Source organism: Anabrus simplex, chromosome 2 (genome assembly GCF_040414725.1).
Source record: "Anabrus simplex isolate iqAnaSimp1 chromosome 2, ASM4041472v1, whole genome shotgun sequence".
NCBI classification, from domain to species: Eukaryota; Metazoa; Arthropoda; class Insecta; order Orthoptera; family Tettigoniidae; genus Anabrus; species Anabrus simplex.
Genome location: NC_090266.1, coordinates 981087572 through 981110892, shown reverse-complemented (window position 1 = coordinate 981110892; position 23321 = coordinate 981087572).

Sequence of the window (23321 nt, the reverse complement as noted above, 5' to 3'; positions counted from 1 at the left end):
ACTGCCTTAAATGCAGATCAGGATTGATTGATTGATTGATTGATTGATTGATTGATTGATTGATTGATTGATTGATTGATTGATTGGATGAGGGAACCCATGGTTCTGGCTTGCCTATGATAAGTACCCACTACATGAGGAACACCATGGGATAGTACAAGTCCCTGTGGTTAGTACCCTTATGTGATGAACACCATAGGTTTGCGTTGCCTGTAAATGGCGCCGCAATGTGCGAAACAGTGTAGGTCTCTAATACATGTGCGAATTTCATTACCTGTGAGTAGTACCATAACGTGTGGAATACCACGAGTCTACGCTACTCTTGATTAGTACTGCAACATGACAAATACCATGGTTCTACTTTCCTAGCAATAAGTACCATTGTGAGGGCCCACTGACTTGGATTTTGGACACCTTTCGATTACAAGTGGCGTAGGGGTAGCGTGCCTGCCTCTCGCCCAGAGGCCCCAGGTTTGATTCCCGGCCAGGTCAGGGACTTTTCTCTCAACCTGAGGGCTGGTTTGAGGTCCACTCCGCCTACGTGATTAGAATTGAGGAGCTATCTGATGGTGAGATGGCGCCCCAGTCTCGAAAACCCAGAATAACGGCTGAGAGGATGCATCGTGCTGACCACACGACCCCTCGTAATCTGCAGGTCGCTGGGCAGGCCAAGGCCCTTTCAAGGGTGTTAAGTGCTATGGTTTTTTTTTTTTTTTTTTGACTACGAGTATAATCGATTCAGTAGTGCGCTATAGAAGCAGTAATACTATTGTTCTATGCCAGCTTCTCTGCATGTGAGGAGCTGTGGGTCGGTTCCACTGAGTGTTTTAAATTCATATCCATCTATCCATTCATTCTTCGTCCTCCCGTTTTGAATTGTGGTCAGTGGATGTTTTTGGGCTTTCAGTTTGTCATTTCATTTCATTTTGTACCATTAGGGGCCGATGACCCAGATGACAGGCCCCTTTAAACAACAAGCATCATCATCACCCTCTAATGCCGGCATGAGTGGCTCAGACGGTTGAGGCGTTGGCCCCAACTTGGCAGGTTCGATCCTGACTCAGTCTGGTGGTATTTGCAGGTGCTCAAATACGTCAGCCTTGTGTTGGTAGATTTACTGGCACGTAAAAGAACACCTGCGGGACTAAATTCTGGCACTTCGGCATCTCCAAAACCCGTAAAAGTAGTTAGTGGGACATAGAGCAAACAACATTATTAATTCCCTCTAATATTCAGGTAGGCTGCTCTACTGGGCATGCAACTGTAATAGTCTATTAAATTTCCTTCCAGCTCTATGATATTAGGGTATGCAATATAAAGGGAGTTCTTCTTCCTCCTTTAACAACATTCCTTCACGATATTTTTTTCTCATTTTTATAGTTATCTTTACCATTTCTCTTGCTAATATGGGCTGATGATCACCTTATGACAACCTTGACACAAACCACCACCACCACCATTGAACAATATATTTATGTTAGCAATACTCGGTGTTGACGTGGACAAACAACAAAAGTTTAATTTCATGAATATCTCTGTTATCATAGCCAGTATGGTAAAACTGTATAAGACATCTGAAATTGTATTATGTATAACTTTTGTTATGTAGTGTTTATCGATAGCACCATTAATAACATGTATATTTGAGAATTCTTTTTTCTTCTTTGCAAGTTGCTTTACGTCACACCGACACAGATAGGTTTTATGGTGACGATGGGACAGGAAAAGGCTAGGAATGGGAAGGAAGCGGCCGTGGCCTTAATTAGGGTACAGCCCCAGCATTTGCCTGGTGTGAAAATGGGAAACCACGGAAAACCATCCTCAGGACTGCCGACAGTGGGGTTCTAACCCACTATCTCCCGAATACCGGATACTGGCCGCACTTAAGCGACTACATCTATCGAGCTCGGTATGAATTCTATTTAGGCCTTCCCCTAAACTTCAGATTCATCCAGCGTGGATTAAATTATTTATAGCCTAGATTGTAATGCTTTACTCCCTGACTTTATATATTAATTTTCACTAAATTCTGTTCAACCATTTTCTTGTGATGCATATACATACAGACAGAGATGATGGAAAATTAAAAATTGCATTTCCTTCTTAGTGTGCACATGACCAATAAAGAAATACTATTCTTTTTTTAATTCTGAGGAATGTACAGACAAAACTGAAAATGAAAACCTACAACCTGTTTTCCAGTCATTGACCAGGTCAGGGATGTAATGAATGAATCATATATAGGCTATTTGTACGATAGGGTCGCCACTCCCAAAGTGATTTAGTAATGACTGATAGATGCTAAGAAATGAGAATGGAGAGTGTTGCTGGAATGAAAGATGACAGGGAAAACCGGAGTACCCGGAGAAAAGCCTGTCCTGCCTCCGCTTTGTCCAGCACAAATCTCACATGGAGTAACCGGGATTTGAACCACGGTATCCAGCGGTGAGAGGCCGACATGCTGCCGTCTGAGCCATGGAGGCTTTACAGACAAAACTCTTATTTGATATATATACTAGTTGTTGCTTGCGGCTTCCCTCGCGTGGATTTCACGATTTGATCAAAGAAATCGTTCCTCGGAACTGCACTAAGGCATTATCTGAAAATCCCTGAAGTAGGCCTACAAAAACTCACAAAAAAAATTGAGATTCATTTACTAGAGTACCTCTTTGTAAACCTCGTTTGTGGTATTGTCTTTTGGGCCTAAGATGACCAGGCTGCTGGCAGAGCTAACTCTGGAACATGCAACATAAATCTGTACATGTGAGAGGCAGTCCTCTCTCAAGTCGAGAACTAAAATAATACATGTTTCTTTACTTTTAAAGGAGATTCCAAATACCAATTTTCACGTCTGTAATAATCTTCAGTTTTTGAGATATAAGTATCATCATTAAAGGATTCTACCCAATTTTTTGGATGTTTTCACCCCTGAAGTGAATTTTCCAAAAACAAAAAAAAATATGTGTTTCTTTACTTTTAAAGGGCAATCTAAATACCACTTTTACAGCTGTATGATGTTAAGTTTTTGAGATATACTCATTTTAAAAAGTCACCCACTTTTTCACTTCTTTTCACCCCTTAAAGTGGATTTTCTGAAAACAAAAAAAAAGCACATGTTTATTTGTTTTTAAGGAGATTCCATGTACCAATTTTCACGCCTGTAACATCTTCAGTTTTGGAGATATAAGTATCCTCGTGAAAAGGATTCAACCCTTTTTCACTTCTAAAGGGAAAAAAACACGTATTTCTTTATTTTAAAAGGAGATTAATAATATTAATTTTCAAGTCTGTACCATCTTCACTTTTTGAGATATAGACACATACATTACATATATTATCATTATAGGCTGTTGTGCCTTTCAGCATTCAGTCTGCAAGCCTCTGTGAATTTACTAAACATCGCCACAATCCTCAATTTGCAACTAATGTTGTGGCCTCATTTAGTTCTATACCTCTTATCTTTAAATCGTTAGAAACCGAGTCTAACCATCATCGTCTTGGTCTACCTCTACATCTCTTACCCTCCATAACAGAGTCCATTATGCTCCTAGGTAACCTATCCTCCTCCATTCGCCTCACATGACCCTACCACCGAAGCCAGTTTATGCGTACAGCTTCATCCATCAAGTTCAGTCCTAAATTAGCATTTATCTCCTCATTCCGAGTACCCTCCTGCCATTGTTCCCACCTGTTTGTACCAGCAATCACTCTTGCTACTTTCATGTCTGTTACCTCTAACTTATGAATAAGATATCCCGAGTCCACCCAGTTTTCACTCCCGTAAAGCAAAGTTGGTCTGAAAACAGACCGATGTAAAGATAGTTTCATCCGGGAGCTGACTTCCTTCTTACAGAATACTGTTGATCGCAACTGCGAGCTGACTGCATTAGCTTTACGACACCTTGATTCAATCTCACTTACTATATTACCATCCCGGGAGAACACACAACCTAAATACTTGAAATTATCCACCTGTTCTAGCTTTGTATCACCAATCTGACATTCAATTCTGCTGAATTTCTTACCTACTGACATCAATTTAGTCTTCGAGAGGCTAATTTTCATACCATACTCATTGCACCTATTTTCAAGTTCCAAGATATTAGACTGCAGGCTTTCGGCACAATCTGCCATTAAGACCAAGTCGTCAGCTTACTACATTTCCACCTAACTGAATCCCTCCCTGCCATTTTATACCTTTCAGCAGATGATCCGGGTAAACTACGAACAGCAAAGGTAAAAGATTGCAGCTTTGTCTAACCCCTGTAAGTACTCTGAACCAAGAACTCATTCTACCATCAATTCTCACTGAAGCCCAATTGTCAACATAAATGCCTTTGATTGATTTTAATATTCTACCTTTAATTCCATTGTCTCCCAGTATAGTGAATATCTTTTCCCTCGGTACCCTGTCATATGCTTTCTCTAGATCTACGAAACATAAACACAACTGCCTATTCCTCTCATAGCATTTTTCAATGACCTGGTGCATACTGAAAATCTGATCCTGACAGCCTCTCTCTGGTCTGAAACCACACTGGTTTTCATCCAACTTCCTCTCAACGACTGATCGCGCCCTCTCTTCCAAAATGCCAGTGAATACTTTGCCCGGTATACTAATCAATGAAATACCTCGATAGTTGTTGCAATCCTTCCTGTTCCCCTGCTTATAGATAGGTGCAATTACTGCTTTTGTCCAATCTGAAGGTACCTTACCAATACTCCATGCTAATTTTACTACTCTGTGGAGCCATTTCATCCCTGCCATCCCACTATACTTCACCATTTCAGGTCTAATTTCATCTATTCCTGCTGATTTATGACAATGGAGTTTATTTACCATCCTTTCCACTTCCTCAAGCATAATTTCACCAACATAATTTTCCTCCTCCCCATGAGCTTGGCTGTTCGCAACACCACCAGGATGATTTCCTTTTACGTTAAGAAGATGTTCAAAATATTCCCTCCACTTCTCCAGTGATTCCCTGGGATCTATTATGAGTTTACCTGAATTACTCAAACACTGTTCATTTCCTTTTTCCCCTCCCTTCCTAAGATTCTTTATTACTGACCAGAAAGGTTTCCCTTTTTCATACCATACCTTTCATACCTTTCCAGGTTATTACCAAAATCTTCCCACGACTTCTTTGTGGATTCAACAACTATTTGTTTCGCTCTGTTTCTTTCATCTACGTACAAATCCCTGTCTGCCTCGGCCCTTGTTTGGAGCCATTTCTGATAAGCCTTCTTTTTACATTTACAAGCTGCTCTCACTTCATCATTCCACCAAGATGTTTGCCTTTTCCCATCTTTACACACAGTTGTTCCTAGGCATACCCTTGCTGTTTCTACTACAGCATCCCATTCACTTTCTATATCCTGAACCTGCTTACTGTCTACAGTTTGAAATTTCTCAGTAATCATATCCATGTACTTCTGTCTAATTTCCTCGTCCTGGAGCTTTTCTTCCCTTATTCGTTTGCAGACAGATTTCACTTTCTCTACCCTAGGCCTAAAGATACTTAGTTCACTACAGATCAGATAGTGGTCTGTATCATCGAAAAATCCCCAGAAAACTTGTACATTCCTAACAGATTTCCTGAATTCAAAGTCGGTTAAGATATAGTCTATTGTGGATCTGGTACCTGTAGCCTGCCATGTGTAGCGGTGAATAGCCTTATGCCTGAAGAATGTATTCGTAACTGCTAAACCTATACTAGCACAGAAGTCCAGCAAACGCTTCCCATTCCCATTAGATTCCATATCTTCCCCACATTTACCAATCACCCTTTCATATCCTTCAGTTCTATTCCCAACTCTTGCATTGAAATCGCCCATTAGGTCTATTCTATCCTTGCTGTTGACCCTGACTACGATGTCACTCGATGCTTCATAAAACTTATCAACTTCATCCTCATCTGCGCCCTCACCTGGTGAGTACACGGAGACAATTCTAGTCCTAATTCCTCCAGCTGACAAATCTACCCACATCATTCGCTCATTTACGTGCCTTACAGAAACTATGTTGCATGCAATGGTATTCCTGATAAAAAGCCCTACCCCAGACTCTGCCCTTCCCTTTCTAACACCTGTCAAGTACACTTTATAATCTCCTATCTCTTCCTCGTTATCTCCCCTTACCCGAATATCACTTACTCCTAGCACATCCAGATGCATTCTCTTTGCTTACTCAGCCAGTTCTACTTTCTTTCTTCCATAAGCCCCATTAATATTGATAGCTCCCCATCGAATTCCATTTTGTTCGCCAAGTTGTTTCCAAGGAGTCCCTTGCCTGTCAAATGGGAGTAGGACTCCATTACTCCCATAGGTCCGAGGCTTGCTTAAAATGTTCTGAGCTCGGTAAATTCATGAAGCAGGATGCTACCCTATTTGCACATAGTCCAAGTGAGGATCTCTCCTCTAACGGGTTATGGACCACCGGTGAATTGTATAGTCCTAGCCGCCTGAGCACAAGGAGGGCCACGACTCAGAATATGTCCGAGATGCCCAGTGCCATTCCGTAGCAACTGGTATCCCGACTCTCAGGACAACTTACTAGGCTGCTCAGCCATTGCCCATGGTTCACGACCTAGGACGTGACTCAGTAACCCACACCACAAACCATGAGATATAGATATACTCATTTTAAAAATACCCCCACCCCCTTTTTCACCCCCTTAGTGACAGAATATCCAAGAATTCTTCCTTAGTGAGCACCTACACTGTAATGTAAATGTATCCCCAAAATTTAATTTATTTATGTCCAGCAGTTTTGGCTCAGCGATGATGAATCTGTCAGTCAGTCAGTGAGTCAGTCAGGACATGTTATTTTGTATATATTGATAGATTTGGTAGAAATAAAACTGCGTAATATTACAAGTATCATGGCCTAACACAGACACTGAACAGTTGTTTTTAAATTTTCATAGCCGGCCTATAGGATTTTAATGACATGAGCTTTTTGTTACAATGTTATTTTGAAACATCGACAATCATCTGAATTTCCCACTAGATTATACTGGTGTTGTATTGCACAAACTTTATGGTGTTCTCGTATCATTATTTTCAAGAAAGGACATCTCAGTAATTTGGGAAATTATATTCGAAAGACCTCTTTTAAGACTCGCCTTAAACAGAACACACATACGGCATAAGGTGCCCTTCAGTTAGTGAGGATAGAATAGCTTCCTAGAATGATTCCTTCAACCACTTGTGTCTGAAAGTCGAAGAACAAAAGAAAGAGAATGGCCAGGAAGGCCGTGAAAGTGAAGGACTTTGCAAACTTAATATTATTATAAGAGCCTTGGAGCTGGCATCAGACAGCCTTCTTAACCCAGTCCATGTCATGTCAAAGATGATCTGTGTTTACATGGATAAATCCTGTCAGGCACGTCCACGCCGCTGGGGTGAGCAATGGTGTTGTAGTCGAAGCTACAGTAGTGGCCAAGTTCTGATGGGGACCCAGTCCCATGGGGTATAACATGGGCCCAGTACACAGGGATACGTGTGAAGACCTTAACGACAGTAAAGACGTAAAATGAAAGTTTTCAATACAGCTGAACTGGCGGAGGAGGCAACCCGTCCATCTGGGGATAGTACAGAAGGAACTCACTGCCTTGTGGGAAGAGGAGGGATCCTCAAAGGCTAATGGAGTAAACCCTGAATGAAAATCCTCTGATGCATTAGACTTAGCAGGTCAGCAGAAGAGTGTTATTATGCGTTGCTTTCAATCTAAGAACGTGCCTCGGATGGAAAAATAAACCAAATTTAGGCCAAACTCCATGTAACCTTGGAACGAATGGCATCTCTCCAGAGTTTGAAGATAATCCTAGGAATAGAGGAAGTAATATTAATGAAAGACAAAATACCTGGACTGGACTAAAATACAAACACAAACTGAGAGTAGGAACTCTAAACATTATAACTCTGACAAGCAAGAGTGAAGAGATTGTAGATATGATGGAAAGAAGGAAGATTCATATACTGGGTTTGAGCAAGACAAAATGGAAAGGGACAAATTCAAAATTATTAAGAGGAGGTTATAAACTGTATTGCCAACGGCCGTAGCCGTGTTGAAACACCGGATCCCGTGAGATCTCCGAAGTTAAGCAACATTGGGTGTGGTCAGGATTTGGATGGGTTGCCACGTGCTGTTGTTGGGGGGTAAGGGAATGGAGGAGCGGAAAGAAACTGGCCACCCTACCGCACGTAAACTCCGGCTCAGGAACACCTCTGCGGAGGTTCGGACCTGCCTTCGGGCAGAATAACCCTTACCTACCTTACCTACCTATAAACTGTACTGGCATGGTAAAAGAAAGGAAGCATGAATGGAGTAGATTTGGTACTCCACAAAGATATCACACATGTCACAGATGTTACCTTTGTAATTGATAGAATAATGAAAGCCAGAGTAAACTTAGGGAAGAATACTTTTACAAGAGTCCAAGTGTATGCCGCTCCGCAAGGATGCAGTGATGATGAGAAAACAGCGTCCCTGGATGATTTGCAAGATCAAATCCTGAGAAGACAGTGTTATGATAATTGGAGATTTCAATGCCCAAGCTGGGGCCAATAGATCTGGGTACGAGTTGGTGATGGGCACTTTTCGATACGGAACAAGAAATGTAGCAGGTGAACATATTCTAAATTTGTGTGTAAGGAACAATCTTCTAATAAAAATACATTCCTCAAAAATGGGATAGCCATAAGATTACCAGATATGGCTGGGATGGGAAATCAAAGACAGTTATTGATTATGTGATAACCAATAAATTAATTGGAGAAAAAGTGAGGGATACGAAAGCTATCTCGAGTGAAAGCTTGGATAGTGACCACAGACTTCTAGTATTGGATCTAAATTGCATACTTAAAGCTACACCTGCAGTAAAGGGATTGCCAAAGATTAAAGAATGGAAATTGAAAAATGAAGAAATCAAGAAGGATTTCCAAAATTTGATAGTGACTGAATTACCAGAATATGAGACAGGAAGTGTTGTTGAAGAGTGGAATGCATTTAGAACAACAATAATTAACTGCGCTATAGAGGTGTGTGGTAAAAGAAAAGGTAAAGTTAAGGAGAAAGTAACAAGTTGGTGGAATAATAGAGTAAAGTATACAATTGAAGAAAGATACATGGCAAAGAGAAACAAAGATGTTGAGAAACATAATCAGGCTCAGGAAATTGTACCAATGGATGATGAAAAAATAGGAAGACTGCAACAGGAATAAGAAACTCCAGGTAAAAAGAGTAGTGAAAAAAGAAAAGGAGAAGACCTGGGCACTGTTCACCCAAAAGAATTGAGGAAGATAGTAAAGGCAGGCCCCGATTTACAAATGGGTGGACTGGACATTTGCCCAGGGCGCCAGTTTTTGAAGGGCGGCAGCTGGCGGATCGAGTAATTGTGACCTGTGTGAATTACATCCTAAATTCATTACACTCAAATTAATTTCACATTCCACAAATTATTCCAATTATTTTATTAGCCTATATAAAACACTTTGAACTATTCTAATTTAAAACCTGAATTTAATCTATATATTGAAATTTTATAAAGGAAATGTGTCTTCTTTCTAAAATTATTTACTTACATACAAACCAACGGCTTTTTAAAGAAAAATAAAAACAGCCTGATTCTTATTTGGCTGTTTCCTTTATTTGGCTTGATAAGTTTAATTATGAGAATTAACTGTATTTGCATAATGTGCTGTTTTAAAACTTATAATCTTGAAAACTGTAATATTTAATTTGTAAACAATTATTTTTTAGAGGAACAGGAAAATGAGCAGGGGTGGGGGGTGGCTAAATATTGTTTGCCCAGGGTGCTAACTACTTGAAATCGGGCCTTGAGTAAAGGAAATCGGAAAATGTTATACAGGTTAATGAAAAGTAAAACATCAAATAGGGAAGAAATTAAAGCTATTGAAATAGAAGACAGAATCATTATCAGAGAAGAGATGAAGAGTTATTCTGAAAAATTATTGGATGGTGAGTGTGAACAAGAACAAGTAAGCAAAGTCACTAATGAATTACAGAAGGAACAACCTCCAATTACTTGGAAAGAGACAGAAAATGCCCTGAAGTAAATGAAAAGTGGGAAGTCAGCAGGAGTAGGTGAACTAACAACAGACATGATTAAGGCAGCTGGGATCCCTGGAATACAGTGGCTACATCAATATACCCCTTGTCTCTATTGCAAAAAGATCAAATCACATGAAATTTTCCAGTCTAATCTATTATTGTATGTACCTACTCCCTTAAGTAGATCTAGCAGAAACAAAGAATGATATTTCAGCTACCAAACTTGTACCCTTTAAAGGGATAATTGTAAAACAAGTATTATAAGTTGGGACTCAACAGGTAATGCATCACCTCTATCCTAATATCCTGTTTTGAAATACCTACCTATCAAAATAATCAGAGGAGTTGTTTGTTCAAAAGAAGTACAATAAACAGTAGTTTGTGAACACCTAAATATGTGTTCTTTTTCATGATTATGTTAAGGAATTCTAAGTTGTATCGTGGCAATTCTTATATGTAGTCCACATTGCATTACTTATTAATGCAACAAACAACAGTTTTTGCATTAACATCCGGGGGTTCTCATATTTGGGTTGTTCCATATTGACTGTTCAGTACAGAAAATATATAATTATTTCACCCTGATGAATGCAAGGAAATGTGTCTTAAAAGAAACTTGAAGTGAATTCACATAAATAGTACATGTTTTGGCCTACTTCTGTACCTTCAAAAGCCACAAGTATAGAGCAAAGCAAGATCATCGCTATCAATGCACATAGCATCATGTGAACTGAATACTTTCAACTATCTTCTATGTTCTAGCAGAGAGAAAAGATGAAATGGGTTAAGTACAACATCTAGTTTCATATTCATAGCCTCTTTTTGATACAGAAAGAAAAGATTAAATGGGGCAATTACAACATCTAGTTTGCTATTCATGACCTCTGTCTTTATCTGTATCTTCCATTCTGCTCTGACACTGCTAATAAAGTGCTTGAGTTTGGAGCGGAATGCTGACACTAGCGCAGGCACTGTTTCTCGCGAGAAATTTCAAGAAATCTCGAGAGCATTGTCCCCTAATTGTGTGACGAGCAGCATATCATAGGCCTACAGGTAGATGGAGCTGAAAGTTGTTTGTGCCGAGTATGCGAATAGCCAACCACGGACCTTCTCCATTCCGTAAATACGTGTCAACAAGCAACTAAGGCTTTCATTTCTGCCGGTCTATTTTGACGCAGTATAACATAATTATAAAGGATATGCTTTCTGGCTTTATATGCAGCAGTAAGTACACGAATGAGTAGGCTAAGTACAGAAACAGAGGCTGCTGTAGGTACACCTACCTGGATACTAGAGGCATGAATTATTCAAACTCGAGACAGGACAAGATGCACCTTGCTGCATATGCAACCACCATTACGCATGAGTGGAATGTGTAATCTAAAATGCCTGAGTTTTCTCCAGTTCTTCCGACAGGTAGGTGTACATCGTTATCAGACACCACATTCAATATCACATGACCACTGCTTGTGTTTACCGATATTGTGGTGACAGAGGAAATAATTCCTTACAATGTTATAGAGTACTCGCGTCTTAATGTGTAATTGTATGCGACAACTTTAAGAGGATGTCCGAAACGCAACATAAGTTGTAGATGTCGGTTATTATGAAGAGATGCCACATAGCACAGCCCGTTGTGTTGTTTTTCAAAAGAAGTACAATATCTCAGCAGAAATACTTCTGGGATGATCTGACACTTAAAAACACACAATATCAATGAAGGGGAATCATCACAAACACCTCCAGCCCGGTCTGCATCACAAGAAGCTATCCTGTCAGCAACAACGGCGAGGTATCCAGGTAGGTGTATATCCTTTCTACAGGTTATTTACAAATTATGCACGATTATTCAGCTAAGATGTCCACCTCAAATAAGTCGTGAGCAGTTTAAGATACTGACATCAGTGGCGTATACTGAGGGCTACCAAGGCTATCGGTGAAGCCCTATCCTCAAGTGAGAATGATGTAAATCTAGAACATATTGTAATGTAAGCATCTGACACATTGTTCCATTTACAAATCTTGAACACAATGAGATAAAACGTCTCTCGTATTTTTGAGTGCAAGACATCGGAGAAAGGTATCGCAGCCCAGGCACTCCGTCCTCACCTCACACGGCTTGCAGCTAAATGTCCGACTGGCATGGGGACTGGTGGGAAATATGTGTGCTGGGGTTCGGTCTGTCAGATCCAAAGAGAATAGAAAGTCACTGCAGGCCTACTGTTACAGGAGTGATACAGTTTTCTTTTTATAGGTAGATCTGCTAAAATGAAATGCAATCTTTCAGGTTTAGTGTTCTCTTTGGTTGGTTGGAATCGAACCTATGATCATGGGTCTGAAACCACCACTGATCTCCCAAGAAGAAAGCTAATAAACCAGTGAACGATGGGTACCACTGCTGGAAATGTTGTAAAATTCAAAATTTTAATTTAATAATAATGGTGGATGGCATCTGTATAAAATGAATGGCGAAGACGTGATAAACACCCAGTTCCCAAGCCAGGGGAATTAAAGAGTATGAGGGGGTTGATTCTGAGAATTGAACCGGGCCCATCGGACCAAAGGCAAGCATTCTATCAATTTCGCCACAAAGCCGGACTTTAACTTGCTAAACCTTAGGCTACTATCTTCACTGATCAGGTGTTGATTATTGACAGTAGCAGAGCCCAGGGCAGTAGCTTGTGAAATAGGGCTGACTATACAGTAGGCTACTCTGTTGGCTATTGGCTGCATCTCAGAATGCTTAGGGCTTGACATTCACCAAACTGACTATCGAAAAGGGGTAACCTAAGTCTAGTGGTAGCCCACGTCTTGATCCCAGCATACGCCACTGACTGACATTCTGTTTTCACTTTTATTAATAATATTAAGGAGCTCATAGTTCAACATGCAGTACTTTCCTAGGCTTTAGACAAAATGTATTTATCGGCACACAAGTTCCCATATGAGAACTGCTGATGATATACATCAAGCTTACGCTCGTAGTTACTGGGATATCGCACAGCTCGCATCACACGAGAATTGGTCTCGAGAGTGTTGCCCATCACCCCCGCCAAAGAATTGGAGCAAACTCGGGTACTTTAGATTATACGTTCCACTCATGTTATGGTGGTTGCATATGCAGCAAAGTACATCTTTCCCCGTCTCAAGTTTGAATAATGCACGCCTCTAATATCCATGTATACTGACATTCTGTTTTCACTTTCGTTAATGGGATTAAGGGGCTCATCGTTCAACTTGCAGTACTTTCCTAGGCTTTTGACAAAATTTATCAGCACACACTTTTCCATATGAGAACAGCTGACGATATACTATCAAGCTTACACTCCTATTTACTGGGACGTTGCAGAGATTGCTGCACAGGAGAATCAGTCTCAAGATTCTGGCGAGAGTCTAGAGATCCATGATGTCAGTCTCGAGCGAGAGCATTGCCAATCACTAGCTGACACCAAACACCAGCTGATAAAACACAACCATATTTGCCAAAATATATTATTTTCGGCTCATTAAATTGAGTCTCATTTCAAGCTTTAGTAAGAAACATTTCAAAGGGCACAATTATGTCCTCTTGCTGTCGTTGTTGTTGTTCTTCCTCTCCTTGTTGCTGAAACGAAGCTTGTTGATGAGCTTCAGGACCTTGTCTGGCAGGTGTACAGGGTTTTCTCAGTTACTGAGCATTGAATCCCAAATGCGCTGATGTATTCCTGCGATAGGGAGTTCATGCATGTATCAATGCTAACGGAGGGCATTTTGAACATTTCATCTAAGAGAGAGTTTCACGTGGTATGCTGGTATGTTCTGTTCCTGTGTGTTTCGCATGACTAATGTACTCTGTAGGAGTTGTAGAATATGGGTTCTAACATGGAAATAAAATGTTTCCGGGCCCATGTCCATATAATATATTTTTTTCTCCTATGTATGAGGAAAGTTTGGCTGTACCTTATTGTTACATGCAGTTCTTACACAGTCTCCACTGCTAGGAAACTTGAAGTCACACTTTATCTTCCTCTGGCCCATACTTACCCATTCACTCCCAATTCTAACTTTGAAGGAATGAAATGGTAATGTTTTCAACTTCCATCTCACAAAGTTTAGTCAGTGTTTGTTGTAGAGGTCGTATCTCTTTTTTTTTTTTTGTTTGTTGAAAATAGTCTTATATGTGGCATAGTATTCCTCTTTCAAGCAGTTGTCTCTTAGGGGAAGGGTGCTGCCCTTCGTGATTGCAAACTGTGTGAATTGTTCCTTGCAAGGATGCCATATATCATTTTAAAAACTCTTTCTTTTGATGATGTAATTCCATCCACTAAACCCATGATTCTCTACTTTGATGTTTCTTCATTTTACAGATATTACACAGGTGGTCTTCTCTTGTTTACTTAGGTCAGTATTTCTGCTTCTTCAACAATAATAGGTCTTACGTTTGCGTTCAACATCTATAACCAGATGATAAGTAGTGTCATTATCTGTTGCTTAATTTATTTACCTAGGTTTTTTCAGTTGGCAGATGGAATGAGTGTGTTTACACATATTCCATTTCATACTGTAGTTTACACATGCACATCCATTCTGGCAAAAGCATGTGCTGCAATTGCAGGAACTATCATTTTCTTGAACAGTATAGCCTGCATAACATCTGAAGATGGCGGTACTCTCCAGTACAGTATATTCTTTCTTTCTTCCTCATCTCGCTGTTTACTTCAAGGCAACATTTATGTCTTATTCTTATGTCCTTCATCTTACTCATCAGTTGTCCCAGATTCAGCACAATTAACCTGTCAAAGAGTGTCTTAATGCATTGGCATATATATCATTATCTAATCATTTCCCTGTGCAAGAAGTATCTGTACCTACTTAACTGTACCATGCATTCTTTCAATGTGCATATTGGCATTTAGTCCACTATCAAGACTGTAACAATAAGCACAGGATCATGTATTTCTTGTGTAGTTACTTTAGAAGTACATGGAAAATTCATTGGTGTCTGTATCGTCCATTAAATTATTTACTGCTGAAGGAAGCATTCTTTCAAAAACAACTGAATCTGTCTCATGTATTACTGTTCAAATCATTTTATAAACATTTCCTTGTTTTTCCTTCGTGCTAGCTTTTGACTGAATATTCTTCCTCCACGCACTGTCAACATACCGTGAATAATTTTAAGGTTTCAGATTCCGTAGGGGCTACCTGACTGAGATAGTAAAGGCATGTCAGTCCACCCAGAAGGATCTGGGTTCAGTTCCACGTCTGGCAGTCAAATAATTTAAGAAAACAGATTTCCACTTCCGGAGGTGTACATGGATCTGAGGCTCACTCAGCCTACACCAAAATTGAGTTCCAGGTTAATTCTTGCGGGAAAGGTGGCCGGACATATAGCTAACCATTATACCTCACCATCGCCATCTGCTCCGGGTAGAGTTGGGTCGGAGTCATTCAAAGAAAGGAGCGCGCTCTTTCGCTCCGCTCTCCAGATGGAGTCAGCTCCAAGGAGTCATTCGAAGGAGCGGTTTGCTCCAAGCATCGCACGGCCCAAAGAGCCTAGCCTCTTCCACACTCCCACCCCACACACCACATTCACTCGCTCCAGCATTGTATCGCTCTTCCTTCTCTCATTTAAAGATGTGTGCGTCTGTGCCACTGCTGCCAATGACATTGTGAGAAGGAAAGGAAGGAAATAGTTTAAAATCTATAGTATTAATAAATACATTCTAATGTATGTCCTTGCATAGAATATTAGAATGATATAATTCCAAGAAGAAGAATATTTTTTCCTGTTAAATATTTTAAAAATAAAGATGACAAACAATCTGTGTTGGTAGGCTGTACCCTTGTTCACCCCCACCCCTTACTACAATCTGTGTTTAGGACGTAATTCATCAAATAGCCAATAGATAGCATTGCAATACTGTTCTTCTCGAAGAATATCTTTCTTGGAAACACGACCAATTGTGAGAAACACATCACACAGGAAGAGACAGGGTATCAACATATGTTAACCAGATCTGTCATTTGCAATGTACCTGCCCCTGCCATAATGACCAACTCAACCCGTAAACCATTCATTAATAAATAAATTCTCATAATTCCAGTGTACACTGAGAAAATTCGTCATTTCTCTTATGCAGAATGTGATCACTTCCATAACGCGACAAATTCCTATGTCTTTCTTTAATTATTTTATACTAAAACGAATGCATCAAAATTTCGAGTAGACAACATTACCTGCTTTTTTTGTTTTATTCATTGTCACCAATGATCCACTGTGAACTGGAGTTTGTCGAATATAGGTCTATGGTCAGTTTTGTCTACAGTGCTTAGTGGGAATCATGGCTTTAAGGCAAAAGAAAAAGAGCGACATTTGGAACTTTTTTAAAGATTTAGGCGATGGGAAAACAAAGTGCAATTTTTGCTCAAAACAGATTTCATATAAAAGTGGCAGTACGTTCAATCTCTCACGCCACGTTCGAAATTTACATCCTACTATGTCATTATCTACAGAACAGCTTACGCCCGCTCTTCCCTCTTCAGAAGGAATTTCGGATGATCGTAGGTCAGGAGTGGCTTCGATTGCAACTTCTAATGATGATGATTGTGCAGTCACACCAGCATCAGCTGAGCAAAGAGGAATGGCGCACCGGAATTCGGGTCAGACGTCCATTAGTTCCTACATGCACCGACCTCTTTCTAACAAAAGGAATAGAGAAATTGATTTTTTAGTTTTGGAGACAATTGTGGAAAATTACTTGCCATTCCGCATCGTTGAAAGTAAAAAATTTAGGACACTGATTCATAAACTCAATAACGCTTATAACTTGCCTACAAGAAAAACTCTGTCGCAAGTAATTCTTCCACAATTGTATAATATGACGAAAGAATTTGTCAAAGAACAATTGGAGTCCGCAGCCTATGTGACATTAACTACTGATGGTTGGAGTTCTATGAACAACGATTCCTACTTGTCCATGACGGCTCATTTCATCAAGGGAGTCGAGTTGGTATCTGTTCTACTGGAATGTTTCAAGTACAACGAGAAGCACATGGCTCAAAACTTGGCTGAAGAACTCATAAGAGTTGCTCGAGAGTGGAAAGTGGAGACTAAAATCGTGTGTATTGGTAGCGATAACACTGCAAATATTGTGGCTGCAATACATCAGACAGCCTGGAGGCATATCCCATGTTTTGCCCATAATTTAAATTTAGTTGTGAAGTGCGGACTCCACTGTGTTAAAGAAATCATTGCAAAAGTGAAAAAAATTGTGGACTTTTTCAAACACAGCTCACAAGCTGAAGGCAAACTGCAAAAAATGCAGGAGCAGATGGGTGAACCAGTCTTGAGTATTAAACAAGATGTGGTAACGAGGTGGAATTCCACTTTCGTTATGCTCGAGAGGATTATTGAGGTCCAACGGGCTCTTATTTCAACAATTGCCTTAAACTACCCTGATCTGCCGCAGCTAACTAGCGATGACATCGAGAAGATTAAGCAAGTTTGTGAAGCGCTCAGAGCTTTCAAACTGGTCACTGAAGAGATGAGCAGTGAGAAACAAGTGACAGCCTCTAAAGTGATTCTGTTGAGCCAGTCACTTAAACAATGGTGTACCCAGTTTGTAAATAACTCTGCAATGTGTACGGAAGTGCAGGAGATGGTTCAAAAGATACTGGAAGCTCTCACGATAAGGTTTAGAAATATCAAAGAGAATGCCATATTTTCAGAGGCAACAGCAGTAGATCCGCACTTTAAATTACATGGTTTCGTGGATAAATGTTGTTATAACTCTTGCAAACAAGGACTTATCCACAACTGTGAAAGTCACCAACTTCCCGTCAGCTCAGATGATGTTTCTCCTATTGCCCTCCCTGATAAGAAGTCCATTTTGTTTTGTCTGGAGTCCACACCCAAAATCAGCTGCGATAATTCAAGTGGATAAATTCTTTCAAGAGCCATTGTTGCCTCTGAAAGGGAATCCATTTGTTTGGTGGTCAGAAAGACAACATGTGTACTCTTCTCTCCACCAACTGGCATTGAAGCGTTTATGTGTAGTCGCTACTTCAACGCCTTGTGAGAGAATTTTTTCAAAGGCAGGATGGACTATAACTGAGAGAAGGAGCCAACTCACAGGAAAGCGAGTGTCCCAGATTTTATTTTTAATTTCTAATTTAAGTGAGTGATGTATTTCGGGTGATGTGTTTGTGTAAATAGTTTGTACATAAACTTTAGCTTCTAGTTTTATATGCCTAAGAATATTATTATAGGAATGCAGCCGGATTACTTTACCGTATTAAACACTATTTCATTCCATTTTAAGTGATAATTTACGGGCAGACAGACTGGTTACGTGTACGTGTCTAAGGAGCGGAGTTGGAGAGGAAAGAGCGGCATGGCGAGGAGCGGGGCGAGCTTGGGGGATGAGCTGAAAGTCAAAGTAAGTTCACTTCACTCTCACTCTCTCTCTCTCTCTCCCTTGACGCTCTCAGTACGAGCGAGTGTTATGTTTGAACGGTCCGCTCTCTTGAAAGGAGCGAACGGGGAGTCGCTCGACAAAAAGAGTCATTCATCAGTAACAACTCGCTCCTGAGCGGCCCAACACTAGCTGCAGGCAGATCTCTTAATATCTTCCGACTTAAAGGTTTTCCGATTAGGTACTTATTATGTTTAAATTGTTCTGTTCTTTCCCAAGCAATTTTGTCAAGTAAGATTAGAATTTCTATTTTACAAGTCTGTTTGCTTAACTGCTCCTTATGACTGCTGAGAGAAGATGAGGTGTGTATCAGTAAAGGATATTTTTTCAGTACAAACAGAAAAAATGCACTCACTCATCCACATACTCTGGTAGACACGAATTTTGCAGTTTTGCAGATGAATCGGGAAATTGTGGTCTTTATCCACACTGATTCTTCAGCTGGATAATGCAGATTATCTGAAGCATCTCTGGTATAAATTAAATCTGTCAGTGGGGAACTAATTTTACTCTTGCCAGTCAACCAATAACTCAATTTACACCAATGTTCCGTTTGCACTTGATGTACAGTATTATAAAGTCTTCAAAGTATGCCATAGATGCTTGTTCTACAGCAATGAAATGAAAACCTGAAATGTAGATATACGGTTAGTGCATGTAAATTATAAATAAATAAAAAAGTAGAATATGAATAAAGACTGTACGCAAATTCAACTTACATGAAAGTTCATTGAAGTTGTTTAAGATATTCATCGCTGAGCTTGGGATATAACTCAGTATAACGACTTTCCTTTGCACATTCTTACCTGATGTGATCTTTATTTCCATTTGTCCTTTATTACTTTGTGTTTGGGATGATAATCATAATAAACCTCATTCCAGTAGCCTGCTCACGCAGAATATTACCACCCTACAATGCAGTATATCGATCCTCTAAGATCAGAATCAAATTCAGGATTGCTTCAAGTGTTCCTACATTTCTTCTGAAACCAAACTGATCTTCTTCCAACTCAGCTTCAACTTGTCTTTCCATCCTTCTGTAAATAATATGTGTAAAAATGTTGTAGGCATGAGATACTAAACTAATAGTGCGGTAGTTTTCACACTTGTCAGCACCTGCTTTCTTGGGAATAGGTATAACAACATTGTGTCTAAAATCAGATGGCTCTTCTCCTATATCTTACATCTAACACACTAAATGGAATAAACTCGCCATGCTAGTTTTTCCTACGGGAGTCAGTAATTCTAAGGGTATGTCATCAATTCCAGGTGCCAAGTTCCTATTTAGGTCTCTCAAGGCGCTGTCGAATTCTGACCTCAAAATTGGGTCTCCCATTTCATCAGCATCAGCAGCCTCTTCTTGTTCAAAATCCTTATCATCAAATTCTTTCCCTTGATACAACTGGTTGATATGTTCCTGGCATATTTCTGCCTTGTATTCTTTCCCTAGAAGTGGTTTTCCATCTGAGCTCTTAATATTCATACACCTAGCTTTTCTTCCTCCAAAGGTGTTTTCCAAAGTGCAACTGTAGCCGCCATGGCGGCCAGAGCCGCAACGACTGGGGTCGCCATATACGTTGGCAACAGCAGCCGTAAATGACGGGCACGTGGGGTGTTTTCTTTGACACGACTCCAGTTGCGCAGTCCAGTCCATCAGAAATGGATGAGAGCACAGGCAATTTTGTTAGTGGCAGGGCTTTCCTCGACATTTTAGTGGAGGAAGAAGAAGAAATATTGTTAATGTGGTACCTCGATCCAAAAAAAAAAGGAAAGTCAACAGTATATTTGCATCGCACTGTGAGGAAGGATGCTATAACATTTTAATTAATAGGCATCTTCTAAGAAATGAGACAAAGTACAGGAAGTATTTCAGACTGAATGTTAGTTTAGTTATATTCTCGAACTTATAAAAAGTGAAATTATGAAAACCCCGTGCAATCGGTACAACAAGCCTATCAGCCCAGCTGAGAAACTTGAACTCACTCTCAGGTATGGACATTTTAATCTTATTTTAACAGTGTTTAGCTCAGCTGAATAAATGTTTGTACAGTAAGACATAACGATCAGTAAATCTGTAGTCATAATAGACTTCAAGATTATTTTGCCAGTGGCTTTAAGTCACACCAACACAGATAGGTCTTATGGCGACAATGGTATAGGAAAGGCCTTGGAGTTAGAAGGAAGCGGCCGTGGCCACATTAAGTTACAGCCACAGCATTTGCCTGGTGTAAAAATGGAAAACCACAGAAAACCATCTTCAGGACTGCCGATAGTAGGATTCGATCCCACTATCTCCCAAATGCAAGCTCACAGCTGTGCACCCCTAACAGCACGGTCAACTCGCCCGGTAAATTTGCAAGGTCAACAAACCCACAACTTAATTGAGTGACACAACATTAATTGCACCAATATGTTAATTATTTACATACTTAGACATGCCATTCCATCGGTGTAATTTCGTGGAAGCGGACATAATTTAATTTATGCAGTTGCAAAACTGTCTAGCGTACTACTACTCAATCTAGGAAAAGAAGGAATCAATAGAAACGCATAAAAATGATAATGCAGAGTGGGATTTACATTTTATTTAAAAGTACATATTACACTGTATATTCATTCCTATAATGACCCAGTAATCTTGACAAGATATGACTGTTTACATCTGTGCGTGGCTGGGCTTTTATCGGTCCTTGATTGACAGAGGAGAATGACAGAGAGATGTTGAGCAATAGTCACTTGCTTCTGTCGCAGTGACTGCGGCCACCAGTACTGCTCACTGCACCAGTGTGGCGGCTCAAGCCGCAATATCCGCGAGTCGCAGACCAAATTCAAACTGCGCATACGTGGAGATGAAGACTGCTGTCGCCGTGCGGCTACAATCACACCTTGGAAAACGCATCTTAAGGTTTTCCTTGATTTTGGTGTGTGCAGCATCTACCTTTCCTATGAACATGCAACCTTCAACAGCCTAGCATTCCTCTTTCAGTCATTCGTCCTGCACTTTCTATCTACTTCATTCTTTAATCACCTGGATTCTTTTCTGCCCTCCATATTTTTGTATTTTCAGAGGTGCCAACTATTATGGATTGTCTACAATTATTGCAGATTTCACCTCACAATTTATTATGTTACTGTCAAAGGGGAAATTATTATGGAAAAACAACATTATCACAAAAAATAATTTTCTATAATAAAAAAAAAAGGAAATAAAATTTCAAACGTTTCTGCTCAACCCTCCTCATTTCAGTGCATATGAGTTGTCAATGATACTTATTCGCTCGTTGCTTCATTATGCTACCCATAAGCGTTGTGAAATTAATTGTGATTGAAGGAGCTCTGTTCTGCTCTTCTTAACCATAAGAAGTTAAGTAATGTTGTATTCCCCCCCGGGAACCATGTGACGTTAATGTGGTGGGGAGGCTTGTGTGTCCCAATGAAGCAGATAGCCAAGCCATAGGTACAACCATATAAGATGGGTATCTGTCGAGAGACCAGACTAACGAATTGTTCATCAAATGGGGGGCTAGCACCATTTTAGAAGTTGCAAGGGTGGCAGTCTAGATGATTGACAGATATGGTCTTGTAATACTATTTAACATGGCTTAGCCATGTTGACACTGCTACATGGCTGAAAGCAACGGGAAACTACAGCTGTAACTAACTCCGGAGGACACGGAGCTCTCCTGTATGAATGATGTGCTGATGATGGCTTCCTCCTGGGTACAATATACCGGAGGTAAAACAGTCCCCCATTCAGATCTCCGGGTGGGGACTACACGAGAGGGGGCAATCATCAGGAAGATGGATACTGACATTCTGTGAGTCGGAGTGTGGAATGTTAGAAGTTTGAATCGTTGTGGTAAGTTAGAGAATCTGAAAATGGAGATGGATAGACTAAAGCTAGATGTAGTTGGTATAAGTGAAGTACGTTGGCAGGAAGAGCAGGATTTTTGGTAAGGCGACTACAGAATTATCAACACAAAATTAAACAAGGGGAATGCAGGAGTTGGTTTAATAATGAATAAGAAAATAGGGCAGCGGTAAGCTACTATGACCAGCATAGTGAAAGAATTACTGTTGTCAAGATAGACACCAAGCCAATGCCCACCACAATAGTGCAGGACTATATGCTTACAAGTTCAGCGTATAACGAAGACATCAAAAGAATATACAAAGAGATAGAAGACGTAATACAATATGTAAAAGGTTACGAAAATCTCATTGTGATGTGAGACTGGAATGCAGTGGTAGGCTAAGGAAGAGAAGGTAGCATAGTAGGAGAATTTGGATTAGGACAAAGGAATGAAAGAGAAAGCTGGCTGTTTGAATTTTGCACCGATCATAATTTAGTCCTTGCTAACACTTGGTTCAAACACCGCAAACAACGGTGGTATACATGGATGAGACCTGGAGACACTGGAAGGTATCAAATAGACTTCATTATGATTAGGCTGAGATTCAGAAACCAGGTGTTGGATTGCAAGACTTTCTCAGGAGCAGATGTGGACTCTGACCACAACCTGTTGGTCATTAAATGCCATCTGAAATTGAAGAAAGAAAGGAAGGAATGCCAGGATATGGGATCTAGACAACTTGAAAGAAAAGAGTTTGAGGGTGTTGTACTCACGAAGACGCACACAATATACTGTCAGTTGTGTACACTATTTATTTACAAATTGTATTTACATCTTCCACATGCATGCACTAATGAACAGCCATCTTGATAAACAAAACACTACTACGGAGAATAGAGAGAGACTGCAAGTGAGGCATGTCAACTACCAATC